Below are 11,962 nucleotides of genomic sequence, written 5' to 3'. Positions count from 1 at the left end.
TTTAATTATATGGAGTACACTAATGTTAAGTACTTTCGGATTAAATTGGTTTTGGTTTGCAAACCAAATACTATACAAGTATTTAATTTAAGTATTTTAACATATTTATCGATGATAATTATTTGTTTGGGAACTTTTACTTTCAACATATTTGTAAGGTAAATTAAACAAAAAAAAAATATGCTTGTGAACTATAAATTAAATAATTTGACAAAAAAATAAATATTATTTTTTATATTTATTATAAAAATATTTTTATATTTAAAGATCTAATAAAATAATATCTATTAATAATCTTATAAAAATTTTATAAATATCTTCTCATAAAAAAGATTAAGTTTATAAGAATTTTTGTACTTTGAATTCGTTCATATATCTATTTATTTTAATTACATTCTTTGATTTGTGTGATGATAATATTAAATTTTTGTCAAGTATTTTACAGGAAAAATTGCATAAAATGAATGATGTTATGTTATGAAAGAAGTACGTCAATTATCAAATATAAATGATATTAATACAAAAAATGCGATCACATATCCCTTCACAAATTTTTTTTCTCTATCCTCCCCCAAACTTTCCCCCGATAGCTTCGCTCATTTCGAATTCCAACCTCGTCCGTGAATCGCGAATCGGATTTCCTTGTATCTTCCTCCTCCAAGCCTACTTTTCCATGCTTTTCTCGTTTTTTAATCTCAAAAGAAAGAAGATCATCTTCCCCTAAGATGAATTTATTTCTCAATTAAAAAAAAAGAAGAAAGAAAGGAAATAATTATTTCAATTTCGTTGCGATATGGAACGAGTCTCACAAGAATGAATCCTAAAATCCGTTCAACTGGGATATGGGGGAGGGGGGAATAGAATTCGAATAACGAGTAACGAGTGGGATGGAAACGAAGAAGTGGATGGATGGGAAGAGGGGTAAAATCTTCTTGGTTTTGGTCGAGCCTTCTCGAGCATCTGGTGTCGTTAATTAAGACGCGATAGAGAGGCAGAAGGAGGGGGGGGGATAAGTTTCCAGGTGGTAATTGGTAACCCGGAGCACGGATAGCTCTTTCTTTCAGAGCCGTCGGCGCGAAAAGTCCCGAAGAAAACTCGAACAAAACTGTATCATTTCGGCGAGAGCGCGCATAATGGGCGTTGATTAAATCCGCTTCTAGCCGGGGGGACGACACCCCCAACTCTCGAATTAAAATAGCGCGAAGCTTTTCTTTTTCTCTCTTTCTCTCCTCTCCCTCCAGTTTAGAAACTTTCCTCCTCTTCCTCCTCCTCCTCCTCCTCCTCGCCCTCGCCCGATCTTCCGTTCCGCTTTTCCATTTGGCAACGAAACCTCTAATCCTCTCCACTGTTTCTCTCTCTCTCTTTTAATACGTCCTCCCCCCCTTTTTTGTTTTTTTCGTTTCTTTTTTTTTTATTTCGTCCACATTTTATTTCGCCATTTACGATAAGATGTTCTGAATAGAGAAGAGAAGGAGAGAAACTTTCGTCCCCTTCTGTTCGATGTTCAACGATTTTGGAAATTATTTGGCGAAAAATTTAATTGCTTAAATTTTTTTTTTTTTTTCGTGCACTCGATGCGCCATTTATGATAAGATGTTAGAATAGAGAAGAGAAGGAGAGAAGCTGTCGGCCCCTTCTGTTCGATGTTCACCGATTTTGGAAATTATTGGGCGAAGAATTTAGTCGCTTAAAGTTTTTTTTTCTTTTCGTGTTTTTTTTGTTTCTTTTGTTTTTTTTTTATTTCGTGCACACGGTTCGCCATTTATGATAAGATGTTAGAATAGAGAAGAGAAGGAGAGAAACTTTCGTCCCCTTCTGTTCGATGTTCAACGATTTTGGAAATTATTGGGCGAAGAATTTAGTCGCTTAAAGTTTTTTTTTCTTTTCGTGTTTATTAATAAAGGGAATTAATATTAGTCTCGATAGATGTAAAGGGTTTTGAGGAGTTTAATTTATTAATCGATCGTGGTAGATGGAAATTTTGGAACCACGAATCGAATAGAATTGAGAGTTGTTTAAGTTGTTTATTTTATTCTTTTTTTTTATCTATTGGCTGTCACTTATTTTCCCAAGTTTAGGGGATATAATTCAGACAGTTACGATATTATTCGTTAAGAATTCGTTTCAAACTGGAAGCTAAATCAATTTTCCAACGATTAAATGGACACTTTGATGTTTAATTAAATTACAATTAACGGTGTTATTCGAACGTGTTCCCTGCCTGGTTTTTTTTTTTTTTTTTTAAATAAAAGCATTCAATCGTTTGTAAGTTATCTCAAAGTGTCTCGTTCAAAGTAACCACAAATTGTGCCGTTATATATATATATATTTGTTGGTCGAATCGATCGAGGCTTTGTACCTGAAGAAAAGAGGGATGAAAGAATCGGCGTAGAAAATATATATTTGCAAATGAATCGAAGAGAGAAATGTAACGAGATTCTATAATTGAAAATTCCACACGATCTGGAATAAAATGATTTAATTAATCGCTGGATTTCAGCTAGAGCCAAGCTTTTTCGAAATATATATCCGATTAATGATAAATTAATACGTCACGATCGAACAATTACGCTGGTGAAGAATTTCTTCCTCGATTGTTACGAAAATACAATAATTCTGTTTTTATATCGTGAATTAGATTATACATGCAACGATTCTTTTCTTAAGAATATTAAAACGTACCTTAATTATAAAATTTAATTAATTTAATTTAATTAATTATAAAAATATTTAGATTTTGGTGCTCCGTTATCTTATACGTAAAAAACTGATTTCACGTATTCCATGACAAAAGTAAATAAGTTTTATGCAGTTGAAACCAAGATAGATGAATTTTCTTGCAACACAATACACATATGAAGATTATATCGAATTTCGAAAATCTGCAAGGAAAACAAGGCGGTTTGAAAATCTTTGGAACGAATTTTTAAATCATCGAATATTGAACCATCCTTCGTTTTGATCCATCAATATTCGTTGATCGATATATTATTAAAACGTGAATTTATAACGCGTTTATAAACTCGCTCTCTTTTTGTTAAGAATTTTTCGCGCGAAACAAGGGTCGGTAAATTTTTCCCTTTCGCGGATTTTATCGAACGCGGATTTTTCCAACGAATTCAAAGGGAATTCGTGTTTTCGAAAGGATGTATGACCCCGTTAAATTCAATCTGAACATAAATCGCGGCAAATTTCGGATCGAAATTCTAGGGAATATCTCAAATAACTGTAATTATTAAATCGATTGTGAATCGATTCGTCAATTGAATTTGATATGGCGGTGTTCAAAAATTTGTGCAAATTTGTCGTTTTTCAGATTTTTTTTTTCTCTTCAATGGATATCAATTTACGTGGATAAAATATTATATATAAATATATTTTATAAAAACATCCTGTATTTGCCAATCGATCCTCTACGAGGATGAATTAAGAACAGTAACGTTTTATTTAATCAATGTTCTCTTCAACTAAAAATTAATACGAATTACACTCGAACCACATTCGAGTAAAATTTCCTTCTTTCACCGATCTATCTTATTCAATTAAACATCTATTAATAATTAAAAAAGTTGACGAATTAATTCGGCTTAATTCAATCTCAAATTTCTATTAATTATATTCTCACGCTATACGTTTCATTTTTGTAATTAGGTTTAATCAGACTGGATCCCCGGCTTTTAATTTAATTTCTAACTAAGAGAAATTCTTTTTTTTTTTATTTATGAAACGAGCTTTAATTCTTCTTCCCATTCAACATATGTAACTCGCATAATATTCTTCAACGCCGTTAAATTAAAAAAAAAGGAAGAAGAAATTATTTAAAAGTGAATTAGAAAAAAATTTAAATCAATCCGAATAAAACGAAATCGAATCGAATAAATAATTCAAGATCGACTTGGCTCGTTTCAAAGCCATCCGGAGAAAAATTTAAAGAGCACCCCGCCGATAATTTGTCTCTAATGTTCTCTAAAAAAAAAGACTCGTATCGTGGAGATCGGAGGACATTTTATCGGCGGATTTCTCCAACGTTTCTCACGGTATCCGAGATATTAAAGATATTAGAGGGAAGGAAGGGTGGGGGAATTTCGCGTGCCAGCAATTATCCCGATAAAAATCGTTATCGCCCCTCACCGCTACTTTTTTTCGCGGTATAATTTATAATCTTTGACAAAACGGCCCCGTAATTGGCTCCCGTAATTTTTTCCCGAATTTCAACGCCGCCCAATAACGCGTATTCCGATCGAAACATCTCGTCTCCCAAATTATTTCGATATATCTCTTCATCGAGGACGTTTCTTTTCGAACCAATCTCGAAAAATATTACTACCGTTCGAAAGTTAAAATTTACGAAGGGAAAAATCGAAGAATCGCGTAAAAATAAATTTCCCGTTATTAAAAGATATAAATTCAAAACAAATCTCAAACATTCCCTTCAATTTTAACAATCCCTCTCCCCCATCCCCTTACACCTTTCGGTCTTTAATCGAAACACCGCTCTTCCTTTCCCAAACACCTTCCAACAACCTCGTAATTTACAGAGTATTTCAGCGCTCGAGCGCTTCCGATCTTCTCAGCCGCCCTCCTCGCCAACTAACTCTCGAAAGACGAAGAAGGATAGGGAAGAGAGAGGGAGAGAAAGAGCAAAACTCTGCCCCTCCTCCTCTCCTTTTTCCGCAGGATGGAACTGGAGGATCCTCTCTCGCGAGGTGCGAAAATTTATTCACCTCACTGCCCTCTTTCGGGGGAATTAATAAGCGTTGCTCGAGGGGAGGGGGATATGATCGAGAGCCGAATACGTAAATTTCGCCGGTGGTTTTAACGGCCGTAAAACCGTGTTACGCCCATTATTTCCAGGCACGTGGTCGTGTTTCGGGGGAAGGAAGGGAGGGGGGAGAGGCACGCGATCGCGCTCCTCGAGGGGACGGTTCTACCTCGATCAGTCCAGATGTTCGTAACGGCGAGAAACAACAAACGCGTCACGGATCGTTGTTATCTTTGGGTAACAGGAGCAGGGTGCTCCGTCGGTAACTCTCTCCCCTCCTTTTCCTTTCCTTTTCTTTTCTTCTTTTAACTACGTTGGCCATCTTTCTCCCTCTCGATTCCTCTCAGGTTTTTTCAAGACAGAATTCAATTCAGAAACAAATGTGACGGATTATAAAAATAAATATGAAATATATGTATATATTGTTCACTTCGAATCGAGCATATAATACTTTATCTTGCTTCGAAGTAAGTAAATCAATTTCTCCAAGTTTCCCTCGAGTTTCATCCACTCGGTTAACGTAAGATTAATCATGAGAGTATGGTAAAACGAGTTTACTCTCGGAAGAAGGGAAACAAGTTCGACAGGTCTGCTTTAAGGGGATACCTCGTGGGCGATAGTTGTGGTTTACGTGTGTGGCGCGGATGATGATGTACGAGTAACGATTGCTCGGATACAAGGGAGTTCCATTTGTAGAAAGCGAGGGTGGTTCAGCTTGTTTGAGCGGGGGCGCAATTAGGGGTTGAAAACGCGGGGCAAAATTTTGACGTGGTTGTTATCGCGCGAAAATTCTCTCTTTTGATCCTGAGAAGGAAATATCGAGGGGAGAGCATTTCAAATATCATCGATTTCGAACAATTGGAATTGTACTTTTCGAATCTTTCTATTTTTTCAATTTATTCTACCCGTCTTCTTTTAATTATATTATTACAATATGCTTGGCAGCGAATCTCAATTTCTATGTGAATAATCTCCAAAAGTGAATCGTTTTGAAAATTCAAACCCATTTGTTATAAATACATCGAGAAGTACACTCCGTGCATTTATTGTATTATTTTTTTAGTTTCTTTTTTAACTTTATATAAACGTTACAACTTTTAATGTAATACAGATCCTTCTCGAAAATTTCTCGAAAAACCGTTTAACCAAGATTTCCTCCCCCTCTTGCGAGCGAATTCCGTTCTTTTATTGCGGAGGAACAACGGATAAACTCTCAACACCGCCAGGGAACAAAGTTTTTCGAACTTATCACTTAGAAAAATAACTATCGGAGGATTTTCAAGCGATCACCCCCTTTTCACCCAAGAAACCGCCACGTTTGCCATTTTTCACGGTCACCGCCGCCCTCTTCGAGAAACTCTCCACCGTTTCCCTTAATCTCGGCCTTGTTATCACGAACGTTTACCCCGAGCATTTCCCCCGGTTTACAACGCGCCGTTGAGAGGTCCTTATAAAAGCATGCACACGCAGCAGCATACACGTATACGACCGGTTGCTCGTTCCTTTTTGCAAATGGCGTCGTTCCGCCCCAACGTCCTCCATACTCCATGAGCTGGACGCGGTCGTCCACGTCGCCTTTTCTCTCCCCTCCCCTTTTCGAGCGGTGAGAATCCACGACAAAACAGCTCGTTAAACGAGCGAGAGGAAAATTAAATAAACCCTGTTTCGAGAAAATCAACGCATCCCTCTGAGGTAAACGCTTCGATAACTGGTTCGGTGACCCAGTAACCTATTATAGGATGCGTCGATAAGTGAAATAATCGTTATTTTATTTATATATATAGGATAGAGATTTGTTTTTTCGAGACGAAATTTTTAGATTAGAATTGTCTTCGTAAAAGGAGAAACTCGAGTGAATTCTGTTCGCAAAAATGTTACTTTGCAAAATGTTAATTAAACAAATCTTTCTTCGATCTCCCTTCCTTTTCTTTATTATTCCTCTCTCTCTCTCTCTCTCTGTCTGGCGAATCGAGCTATCAATTTCCAAGCAAAAATGGAACAGGCAATTTTTCACGCCATCACGCCTACCATCCAGCGTCGATTTTCCTAACGAATCACTCGGAAAAAATTGGCAAACTGGATGGAACGCGAAACCCCCCGCGGCTTGTCTGTCTTCTGCGAGGGGAACAAGTGTCGTGCGCGAGTATACCGTGTTAAATTTTCATCCCCAATCTTCTACTATGTACTATGGGGGAAGGAAGGGAAAGAAGGAAAAAGGAAAAGAAATAAATAGAGAGAGAAAAAATAACGTCGACGTTGGACCCACGCCCGGAACTGTGTTATCAATATTGCATCGGTATTTCGGAATTTCGAGTTTCCCAAGGCGAATTACGAGATAATTTCCTTCTCGAAAAAAATTGCTTTTTAAAAAAACGGATAACATCCTTTCTTTTTCGTGCCCCGAATTTTCTCGAATTTTCTGTTTGCACTCGGTATATATATTTTCAATTTAAACTTAATCGTTAAAATTAACGAGAGGGAACGATTCGCAAGAACGCAATTTTTCCTTATGACTTTTCAAACGCTCGTCGATGATACGAGGTTGATTTACATAAAGAGAGGGAGGGGAAAAAAAAAAGAAAAAGAGAGAAATGGAGGAAAATGAAATTACCGCTTTGAACCGGTCGAGAGGGAGTGAAAGCTCGATCGAGTGTAATTACCGGCGCGCGAACGCCATTTATAAAATACTTGGCGTATAGTCGATCGGGAAGAAATACATAAAAATACCTCGGATCGAAATTAAAATGTGCAAATTTTTACCCACGTTCCCCTCTTTCCATTAATCCAATTTCTCTTCGATTTTCGAAAATCGGCTGCCTATTAACAATATAATACACATTAGTGTATAATATCGTTGGACACGGCAGGTGCGTCGAAGCCATCTTCGAGCCAATCGATATTTTCGGGACGTTTCATCGATTTAACTCCCGGGACACGTACCATCTCGATATATCCGGCCAATTCCACGAGCTTGTTATATTTCTTCCATCGGCTATACCCCTCTCCGTAAACGGATAAACTCGATTAATATGCGACGGAACGATATGCACGGAGGAACACACAAAGAGAGAGAGAGAGAGGAATGGAGGGGACAAGGGGCGAGCGAGTGTTGATCGGACAAATTAGAAGCTAACCCCGCCCTGTATATCGGCGCGTCAGCGTTTTTTGAGCCAGTCTCCTCCCCTCCTTCTGTCCCTCAGGCTATTAACGCCGGCTTCGTTGAAATCGTGGCTCGTGGCGGCGAAGAGGAGGCTCGTTGCGCGGAAAGAGAATGCTTGAGCCGTGCAGAAGGCTGCTCTAGAGGAGGAAGAAAGAAGATGGTCTCTTTGTCATTTCGAATGCTCGCTTCGAGGGAGAATGGCGAATGTTCTTCAAATATTCGACAGAAATTCTTGTAAAAATTATACGCGTTGTCCCAAACTTGAAATATGTATTATATTTAAATTATGATAATGATTCTGGTTGATCAATGGTCAAAGCTGCGAGGAGAAGGTAGCGTTGAGTGTTATGCCTCAAAGACGATGCCACGTCTCCGGGAAGAGGATAAATTGCAACGTCGCCTATTATATCGGTTCATTCGGTCAAAGTTTTAACTTTTCCTCTTTCTTTCTTTCTTTCTCTCTTTCTCTCCTTCCATCGAATTTTTAGCTCTTTTAGTCTCCCAGTTTCCCTTTGACCCATTCTTTGTATTATGATAATAATAAAGCGGTTGATCATTTTTTACGAAAGACAACGTATCGAATTATTTTATATAAGGAGCGCGTGGCTTTTCTCTCGTAAATTGGACGTAAAGCGAGTAGAGCGGAGGTGATTCGTGAATATTTCTCGTGAACGAACGAAACTTGGCAACGATGTCGTAAAGCATACGACGATGAGTGAAGTTTTTATATTCAGGGAGGAGGGAGAGAAACAGTCTATCGGATGAGAGGAATGATTGTCGATCGAAGAAATGGAGGAAAAGAATGGTCGTCAAAATTTATTATTACAATAAAAATAAATTGTAATTTTTTATTTTTCTATCGTTTTATATTCTTCCGTCTGACTCGTTATAAAGGGACAACAAGTTTCGACCAATGATATTAAGTATCGTTTCCTGTGTACAATCTTAAAAATTCTAAGAAAAATTTTATTTCGCAGAAACGAGATAACTTTTCCATTCTGTTCCTTAAATTTTGGTGCTTTAAATATCGGAAATGATCGCGTTTCCGACTCACCCGTTCTTGGATAAGCAAACAACTGCGAGGCACGTAGAGGGTGAATAGGCTGCTGTAGCAAGGGTCGTAAAGGTCTTGGAGGCATCTATGGCAAACAGGTTCGTTAGTAACGTGGCCTTAGATGATGGGCTAATGGTTTAAGAGGTTGGACAGCGCAACGTTTGAGTAGGTTTACGCGTAATTACGATAAACCAAAATTACAAAATTTTAATTACAAATCTCCTACTCATCTCGAACAATTTAATAATAAAAAAAAACAAATTCTATCAACTTCTCAAATACTTTTCATTTTCGACGAGAAAGAACACTCTATTCTCCCAAAAAAAATTCTCTCTCCCAAAATCATCCCCCCAACAACACACTCAGCCTCAGTTATATTGAGACTTTCTCTTCCCTTCCACGGAATTTATATATTTCGAAAGAAAACGAAGAGGAGAGGAGGAGGAAGGGAGAAGGAAGAGGGGAGGAAGACGGAAATCCACCACGTCGCCAAAAATATTTCAACGGGGTTGAAAGAAATAGGTTGCTCCTTGATCCGTTCCCGGTGTCATTGGAACCGTCGTAAGAAATTGGCGAAGGGGAGAGAGAGAAAGAAAGAGAGAGAGAGAGAGAGAGAGAGAGAGAGAGAGAGAGAGAGAGAGAGAGAGAGAGAGAGAGAGAGAGAGAGAGAGAGGGAGAGAACAACGTGTGACGCGTTGAACGACTCAAGGCTGCGTTATCCCGGCCAAATCCCGCGTCGACGCGGGGATTTTGCGGGGCGTCGTCTCTCTGTGCGCCGGATACCCGCCTTGGATCATGCCTTGTACCGGCTAACCTCCCCTCCCCAACATATATTTGGAAACGCGGGGAATCGTGTAATAACGCGAGCGCGTTGCCGTCGATAGACTTGGCGGCACGTGAAATCTAAAGTGATCCCATGGATTTCTATGGAAATGAGGCAAACGAGTTCGTTCACCTGCGCGACGAACACCGGCCCCCCCTAACCATCATTTCGAAAATTTCGATGCGCTTCCATGAAAACGGCTCTTCTCTGTATATACATATTATGAAATAATAATTTTATTTTTACGGAAAATGGAAACGGAATGTAGAATTCGAGCGATATATAGATCGATAAAACTTTGACAAGGACTGGATATGTAAGAGAGAAAGAGAGAGAGAGGGGGAAATGTTGATCGTTCAAGATGGTTTACGAGATATTTAACGATAAAAGTCGGGTAAATATATCTCGGTTTTATTACTTGTACGTACGAGTATAATAACGATGGTAATCGTTACCATTGAATACCATTGACTGGAAGAAAAGAAAAAGAAGAAAGAGAAAGAGAATTCGATCGAGCCATAAAAATGGTGGAACAAAAGTAAAGGAACGAAATACATGCAAATTCCATTCGGATAGAATGGCCGGTTTATTGGCACGTCATGGTAGCATCATAAGCGACAGTATAGCCCCTGAGGCGGAATGGCGTCGACCTCTGTCAGACGTGGTGGTATACGTGTAAGGTTGTTTCGCGTAAGAGCGCGGGTCGGAAATAATTTCGAAATTGTTCGTTCCGTTGAAAAAGAAAAAAAAAGAAAAAGAAGGAAAAAAAAAGAAAAAAAAGGAGGAATATCGGGGAAAAAGTTCTGAATAATTTCTAAAAAGGGGAGGGGAGGATTCGATGTTTTGCTCTTTCCGCGCGAACAGAACATGAAAGTTGAGTTTATTTTTTCAGAAAATGATATACGAGATACTTTTTAACGCATCGACAAATTTATTCGAGATTATTTGAGATAAGAAAAAAATCATCAAACTATTCCCAAAGATTATTGATTTTTCGTATTTCGAGTTAAAAATCTATCCTTCGTCGAAATTTTCAAATTTACGAATCTAAATATCTATTATGTATACGCACATCGAGATATAAAATAATAATAATTAATACAATTTTGTCCGAATGACGGATTTGTCATCGCAAACTCACATCTCACCTCTACTTTTTTTCATTATTTATTTAACTTTTCTTTTCTAATATCGACGATTCTTCCCCCTCTCCTCATCATTCGTCATTCACAGCGCACGGTGACGGGTCGGTCGTCGATCCGCCGCAACGGATATTAAAAAGCGTATAAACGCGCAACGTCCACAGTTTTATACGACGATACACGTGCAATGACGCGGTAAGAAAACACCGCGCATGCGCGAGAGAAAGAGAGAGAGAGATATCCGCGGGCGATCCGGCGTGCAGGTTTGACGTTTATATTAGCTCCTCGATATATCGAAAACCTTGCCCCCTCCCCCTCCCCGTGCGGGATATCGGTTACAGGTGCGCGTTCCACGCGGGCCACGATGAAATCTTGTTAATCCGAACTAATTGGGAACAGTGGTGGTTAATGGTTAAAGAGGAGGGAGGGGTTAAATGGGATCGTGGATTATTGCGGTTTAATTTTCGTCCGACGGGCGAAACTTCGTCAAATTCGGGGATGTGTTATAGATCCTCGGATTAGGCGTATTAACGGGGATGAATCGGGATTGAGGGGGAAGATGGACGGGCTAAAGGGGGTCCGCGAAATCTTTTTTAGAATCCTTTTTTTTTAAATATATATACGTACGTGCAAAATATATGTATTCTTATGTATCGTTGTATTTGTTTTTTTGTAATATGTTTTTTTTGTGTACAATTTTTACAACGTTGGAATAATTAATTTATTCGTGAAACGATACGAGAAACGAACGAGCGACACGTCCGTCCTGCTCGGCGTTCGAAACACGACTCCGTTGTATCGATATTTTGGATGTCAATGTCGGTCGATTTGTTTTCGTTTCTTGCGCCGCCGTTTCGATGCCGTTTCAAAGTTCGTAATAATAATATATTTATACGTTTATTACGATTAAGAAATAAATTAATCGTTCGCACTTTTTTTATATTTTTTTACCTTTATCTTTTCTTTTTACGTAACCACTTTCGAAAAGAAAATTGTATATATATATATATATATATATTCT

The 11,962-nt window shown here is 38.3% G+C and overlaps 1 protein-coding gene and 1 long non-coding RNA gene across 2 annotated transcripts in view; one reads left to right on the top strand and one right to left on the bottom strand.

Moving 5' to 3' along the window:
• The window catches only part of LOC116186118, a 19,810-nt gene extending 11,651 nt beyond the window's left edge, over positions 1-8,159 (bottom strand). The window contains exons 1-2 of the long non-coding RNA XR_004151060.1: positions 8,147-8,159; positions 6,296-6,305 (exon numbers count right to left, since the gene is read on the bottom strand). This is a non-coding gene — a long non-coding RNA (uncharacterized LOC116186118). The remainder of the gene's footprint in view (positions 1-6,295; positions 6,306-8,146) is intronic.
• Positions 1-11,962, top strand: part of LOC102674178 (venom dipeptidyl peptidase 4-like) — a 248,884-nt gene that overhangs the window by 25,071 nt on the left and 211,851 nt on the right. The gene's annotated exons all lie outside the window — the stretch shown is intronic.

Source organism: Apis dorsata, unplaced genomic scaffold (genome assembly GCF_000469605.1).
Source record: "Apis dorsata unplaced genomic scaffold, Apis dorsata 1.3 scaffold_434, whole genome shotgun sequence".
NCBI classification, from domain to species: Eukaryota; Metazoa; Arthropoda; class Insecta; order Hymenoptera; family Apidae; genus Apis; species Apis dorsata.
This window is presented reverse-complemented; position numbering and strand designations above follow the sequence as displayed.